Genomic DNA, 6,612 nt, shown 5'->3' with positions numbered 1-6,612 from the left:
GTCTCAATTCTAAGTACCACTGATCTCCAAGAAGACTTGGAATCCAAAAGTAATTTTTCCTTTATACTCAAGAATAATAGCTTGAATATTGAAGAAATTCATACTTCACTCATTTGGAATTTCAAAAAAAATCACGTCATCGAATTGATGGAAATTATTTAAGTTCTTTGATTTCTTGGAGGCTATTGAAATAATAATTCAATATTAAATAGAATTTATTTCTTTAGCAGGTATTTTCATCCTTGGGCTCAATTCATTCTAAGTTGAGAATACATTTGGGAACTGAAAAAAAAATACAAAAGCATCTCTTTCATCCAAAACCATGAGGTGATAGAAGATAACTAATATAAAGTATTTTCAGTTTTTCATATTGACTTGGCACTCTCACTCATATGTATATATACACACATACGTATATGTATATATGTATGTGCACACATTATATATATATGCATACATATACATGCATATGTATATGAATGAAAAACCTCAAGTGGATAATGAATGATTATTTTCCAGACTACAATAGGCAGTTTAATTGACCAATGGCTTCATCATTATATTTCTTAAGACTCTGCAGAGAAATGATGAGTTAGGCAAATTGCATAGCAGGAAGAGAGCAGGTTGGATGGCATTTGGTAAACTTCTTAGTACTTTCAGTGATCTTAAGTTACTCCCTAAGACAAAAACCCCTCTTTTTAAAGCCCCAATTTCTTTATATTGAAGCTACATAGCTGCAAATCATAGAGTACAACCTCTAAAAATATTTTTTTTATGTAGATCATCCAAAGAACAATGGGAGAAATATACAGTGAGGGTAAGTAGGCAGCAAAATGTTAACTAATAATAGTAGTTGTCCTTTGTTCTCGAAGAGGACCAAAATGGGACTCACCCATGTTATAGTCAAATTACAGTGTGTCCAACTGTGGCTGATTAGACCAGTATGAGCTAGGAACCTTTTACCCCAAGTCAGGAACAAAGAATCCCATGTGAACATTTAGAATGGATTCTCTGAATTTGCACATCTCAAATACCTTTTGATCTCCTTCAATTCTGCTTTTCTCATGGAGCACAGCAACATTTTTTAATGAGAGCATATCATGTCCAAATAGATTACCAACACCATAATATAAAAAGATCAAATCGAGGAGATGTATGATTGGAAAGTAATATGAACTGGTCATGTAGCAAGAGCAAGGGATAACAAAGAGATGGATTGAGTGCTTCACTGGTACCCATCAAAGTTAAAAAGACCTAGAAAAAGTTTTCCAGTGTGTTGGGTAAATCTCCTGTGGAAGATTTACTGGAGGACATGGACAAGAATCATATAGTGTAAGAAGCAATGTCTGGGTTGTGATCTGCACCACTGGAGGGCATATCTACATTAAACTTTTTGTCAGTTTAGATATGTCTTCCCAGGTTTTTCTGAAACCATTCCATTCATCCCCTCTGATCACACAATGGTTTTCCATCATATTCATGTACCTTAACTTGTTCAGCCATTTCCCAATTGATGGGCATCCCCTCATTTTCCAATTTCTGGCTACCAGAAACAGAAGTATTATAAATATTTATATATATATATTGGTCCTCTTTTTGATCTCTATGGGGTATATAGACCCAGTAGCAGTATTACTGGGTCAAAGGTGGTGCACAATTTAACAGCTTTTGGGGTCTAGTTTCATATAGCTTTCCAAAATTATTGGACCAATTTAGTTTCCTGTTTTTTCTAATTTTATTTGCAATGGTTTCATTTACATAAAAACTTTTTTTAAAATTTTATGTCATCAAAATTGTCCGTTTTGCCTCCTTTTAACCTCTTTGTTTTTTGGTCATGAACTTACCAATCCTTAGATCAGCTAGATAATCTCTTCCATGAAACTCTAAATTGCTCATTACAGCACCCTTTATGTCTAAATCATGTACCTATTTGGAGCTAGTGTTGGTATTCAATGTGAGAAGTTGGTCTACATCTAGTTTCTGTTAGATCACTTTCCAGTTTCCCTAACAATTTTTGTCAAATAGTGAGCGGAGATTCCAATAGTGTCTTAATGAGGATAATAATAAGGTGGGACACCTCCTCTAAAAAGATACTTAAGAATAAATAGAATGTCCACAGCCTTTGACCTAGAGATCTCTTTGCTAGGAAAAGAAAAAAAGGTCAAAGACTAAAAGGGAGATCAACCATATGCCCTCCAAAATATTTATAGCAGCACTGTTTGTGAATTAAAGACTTGGAAATAAAGTAGATGGTCATGTGGTACCTTAGACATTGCAGCTGTGAAATCAGGGCCTCAGTTTCTTCATTTGTAAAACAGTGATAATAATTACTATCATAGTAATCAAAGAGAAATGTTTTGAGGGAAGTGATTTGCAAATGTTATAGAGCTACATAAATATAGGTTATTCATATTACCTATAGCTTTCAGTCCCTAGTGCTTCATGAAGATATATGTAATATTTTAGTATTTATCTGATATGTTTCACAATACTAAAGCCCCCAAAATAATTACCATTTTCACCCCATCTTCATAGCAGTCAGAGGACTGTGATTTAATTTGTTAACTTTATAAATGATTCTTTGGTCAAATGTGACTTAGATTTGTGTTCATTCATATTAGATATACTGTAAAAAACCAATTAGCTGGATTCTAAGTGAGCACTAGGAAGTCAGCCCTATGTGATAGTGTCCACTCTGGGCTTCAGGCAATTAAAAAAAAAGAAAGAAAGAAGAAGCCACAGTATATAAATGCAATGGAATAGTACTGTGCTGTCAGAAACAATGGATAGGATGTATACAGAGAAGCATGGGGAAACTGGACTGAGCTGATGCTAAAGAAAGAATGTAGAACCAAAAAATGTTATACCAAAGGACCAGAATGATGGACATGGAAAGAACAGCAATAATAAAGTAATTGAAACTGAATGTTGCAAAATTATAGTGATCAAGTTTGGCTCCCAAGAAAAGATATGAGAAGATACCTTCCCTTACTTCTTTGCTAAGGTGTGGGACCAGGGGTATAGAACTCTGTATATAATGGTAGAATTTTTCTGATTAGTTTTATAGACGTTTTTCCTCTTATTTTTATAAATTTGTTTTGTGTATTTATTTAATGTATTTTTATAAATACGTTCAATCATTTTCTTAGTCCTTTAGCTGCTCTTATGAAGATGGCAATTATTTGGGGGGTTTTAGTATTGTGAAACACACAAGGTCTCTGTCATTTGATTTTTTAAGAGGAACACCTGTATGTCCCCTCTAATCTCATTTATACAACACGATTCAGAACTTGGTGTTATATCTAACAGGCTTATGTGATCATAATGGTCCTTTGATTATCAATGCTCGGGTAACATCATGAAACCTTATCATGGTGCCACTTGTGTGGTTGCCAAGCAGATGGTCAGTTACCATCCAGATTAGGGCTCCAGCTTCAGAGGTGTTAACTCCACTGCTGTTGGCTTACCATTTTCTGTGCCTGCAGAAACATTGTTCCTCTGGAATTAACTGTCCCTTGTAACATTGTTTTGTCTAGTATTGAGTTTTTTTCATAAACCTGATGAATAGATCACAGGATTTAGAGTTGGGAGGAACCTTAGAAACCATCTAATTTAATCCCTTAATTTGAGAAAGGAAAAGATTCTGCTTACTCTAATCATGTTACTTGGGGTATATCTATTCAGTATATAATTGTATGTTTATTCTGTAACTCTTATTTTTATTGCTTGCAAATTAATTCATGAGCTTACATTGTTTTGTACTTGTAACCTCAATTGATTGATGACAACTCCATTTATCAAGTACTAGTTTCTTTCCTGAGTCAATCTGCCAATTGCTTATTAGACATTTCAACTGAGATGTCTGTAGGCACCTAAAACCCAACATGTCCAAATGGAACCCATCTTTCCCCTACACTTTTTCTCCTACTGAACTTTCCAATTTCTGTTCAAGGCATCATCCTTCTAGTCACCAAGTTATATAGCTTCAGTTTCACGCTTGACTTTTAACTTTCCCCCCACATATTTAGTTTCCAAATCTTGTTTCTACCTCTATAATCTCTCAGATATGTCCTCGTCTCGTTAGTTATATAGGCACCATTTATATTCAGCACCTTATTACTTCTAGCCTAGACTACTGTAATAGGCTCCTAATTGGTATCTCTGCTTTATCTCTTCCCCCGTATTAGTCCTCCATAAAGGTAGTGCTAACAGTGTATCTTAAGACTCAGGACTGACCATGTTATTTTCTATTCCATGAGCATGAGTGGCTCTCTCTTACCTCTGGGACCAAATAGAAATTCTTCTTTGGCATTTAAAATGCATTTTAATGAGGACTCAACTGAACTTTCTAGGTTTATTACACATTACTTCTACACACACACACACACACACACACACACACACACACACACACACACACAAAGATTTAGCCAAAATGTTCTTCTTACTGTTCCTCAGAGAGCTCCATTTCCCACCTCCATGCCTTTGCATTGCAGCTTCCCCATGTAGTTCATCCTTAACTCCATCTTTTAGTATCCTTAATTTTCTATCAACACTTAGTTCAGTTGTTGCCTTCCTTATGAAATTGTTAGTGCTTTCTCCCTAAAATCATCGTGCATCTATATAAATATGTACATGTGTGTGTGTATATATATGTGTGTGTGTGTGTGTGTGTGTGTGTGTATGCCTACATATATATCAAAATATCACCTCCTTCTCAGGGTTGTTGTGAAGATCAAATGAGATATTCATAAAATGTTTAGCACAGAGCCTGGGACACAATTGATGCTTAATAAATGCTTGTTTCTCATACATGTACATATTAATTTCTTTGAATAGACTGCATACTCCCTGAATACAGAAACTAGTCACTTTTGTCTTATTATTGAATGATTCAGGATATCAATATCAGGTCCTCCATTCAATCTTTGATGAACTGTCAAAACCTTGTAATCAAAATTTCTTTACAAAGTTTGTGGTCAAACAGGAATTATAGAAGATTTTCTTTCTTTCTTTCTCTCTCTTTTTTCTTTCCTTCTCCCTTCCTTCCTATCTTCCTTCCTTCATTTATTTCTCCTTTTCTCTTTCTTTTTCTTTCTCTTCCTTCTTTTCTTTTTCTTTCTCTCACTTTCTCTTCCTTCCTTCCTTCTCTCTCACTTTCTTTCTTTTTTTTTTCTGTCTCTGTCTCTGTCTCTGTCTGTCTCTGTGTGTGTGAGTGTGTGTGTGTGTGTGTGTGTGTGTGTGTGTGTGTATGTGTGTGTCTCTTTCTTCCTTTTTTGATTTAGGGAATTGAAAACAATATTTTCTTCAGAATCTTCTTAGAAGATAAGCCTGAACCTGAAAACTTCAATGGAAAAAAAGAACAGAAAAATTCAATAGAAAAAAATGTAATGGTCTTAGAGACTGAGAGGCAGATTTAGGTTCAATCCAATAGGAAGTGTACTAAAAATTTCAAAATCTGGTACGGTCACTAAGTGGGTATGTGACTTTGGGCAAGTCATTAGCCTGTGCAGATCTCAGTTTCCTCATCTGTAAAATGAAGGGATGTACTGAATGACATCTAAAGTTCCTTCTGCCTCTTTATCTATGATCTGATGAACTAGAGTTGTCCCAAATTAGAATACAAAGCCTTAGGCTGTAGTTCCTGTCACTAGAGATTTTCAAAAGAATCTGTGTGACTGTTAGCTGTGATGGAGACTCTTCTTTGGGAACTGGCTGGTTAACTACACGCTATGTGAAGTCCTTTCTAACAAGGATTCACTTTCATCTCTGTGGGTAGAAGGAATGGCAAAGATATTTTTATTTCTTTCTGTATCCCCTTGAATAGGAAAGAGGATTTTATTTTGAACTGGCTATTCTGGACAAACTCCATCTTTCATGAGCATCTCTGTCAATCAGTAAGATGAAATACTATGTTGGAGGATGTAAACAGTTAAAAGAGGCATGAGCCCATGAAGGGGAAAATGGGCTGCCCCACTTTTATACCTAGAGGCAATGCAGTACAGAGGAGAAAATAATGGACTTGGACCCAGAGAAGACCTGCTTTGGAATCCTTTTCCTGACACTGAGAGGTGTGACCTCAGACAAGTCGTTTGATTACTCTGGGACCGTTTCTTCCTCTGTAATATGGGAATAATAATACCTGTTGCACCTACACAGCTTAGTGGATTTAGAAGATAGATTTTAGATCATTTGATTCAAATTTGCAACTTACAGATGGGGAAACTGAGGCCATTGATTTATTCAAAGTCAGAGTAAGCCGCAAAGACTGCATTTGAGCCCAGAGATCATATGAAATATAATGGATGTAAAGTGCTTGGCAAGCTTTAAAGCACTATATGAATGCAAAGCATTATGGAAGGAAGGATGATGGAGAGGACTGAAGGCTGACTTTGGGGTCAGGAAAATCTGCCTGATACATATTAGCTAATAAGTATGAACTCCAAATAAGTTCTTTAATTTCTTAATGCTCTAAGCAATCCTTAAAGACTATGAGTAATGGGCAAATTGGTGATCTCCATTAGTGGCACGAATACGTCAGAAGCTTTCCTCATCAATGAAATCACAAATCTGGGGATATTCCCCTCACCGGATTTTGATTTCCTCCTCTGT

This window comes from Antechinus flavipes, chromosome X (assembly GCF_016432865.1).
Source record: "Antechinus flavipes isolate AdamAnt ecotype Samford, QLD, Australia chromosome X, AdamAnt_v2, whole genome shotgun sequence".
NCBI lineage: Eukaryota > Metazoa > Chordata > Mammalia > Dasyuromorphia > Dasyuridae > Antechinus > Antechinus flavipes.
The sequence above is the reverse complement of the archived record's forward strand: the minus strand, read 5'-3'. Positions refer to the sequence as shown.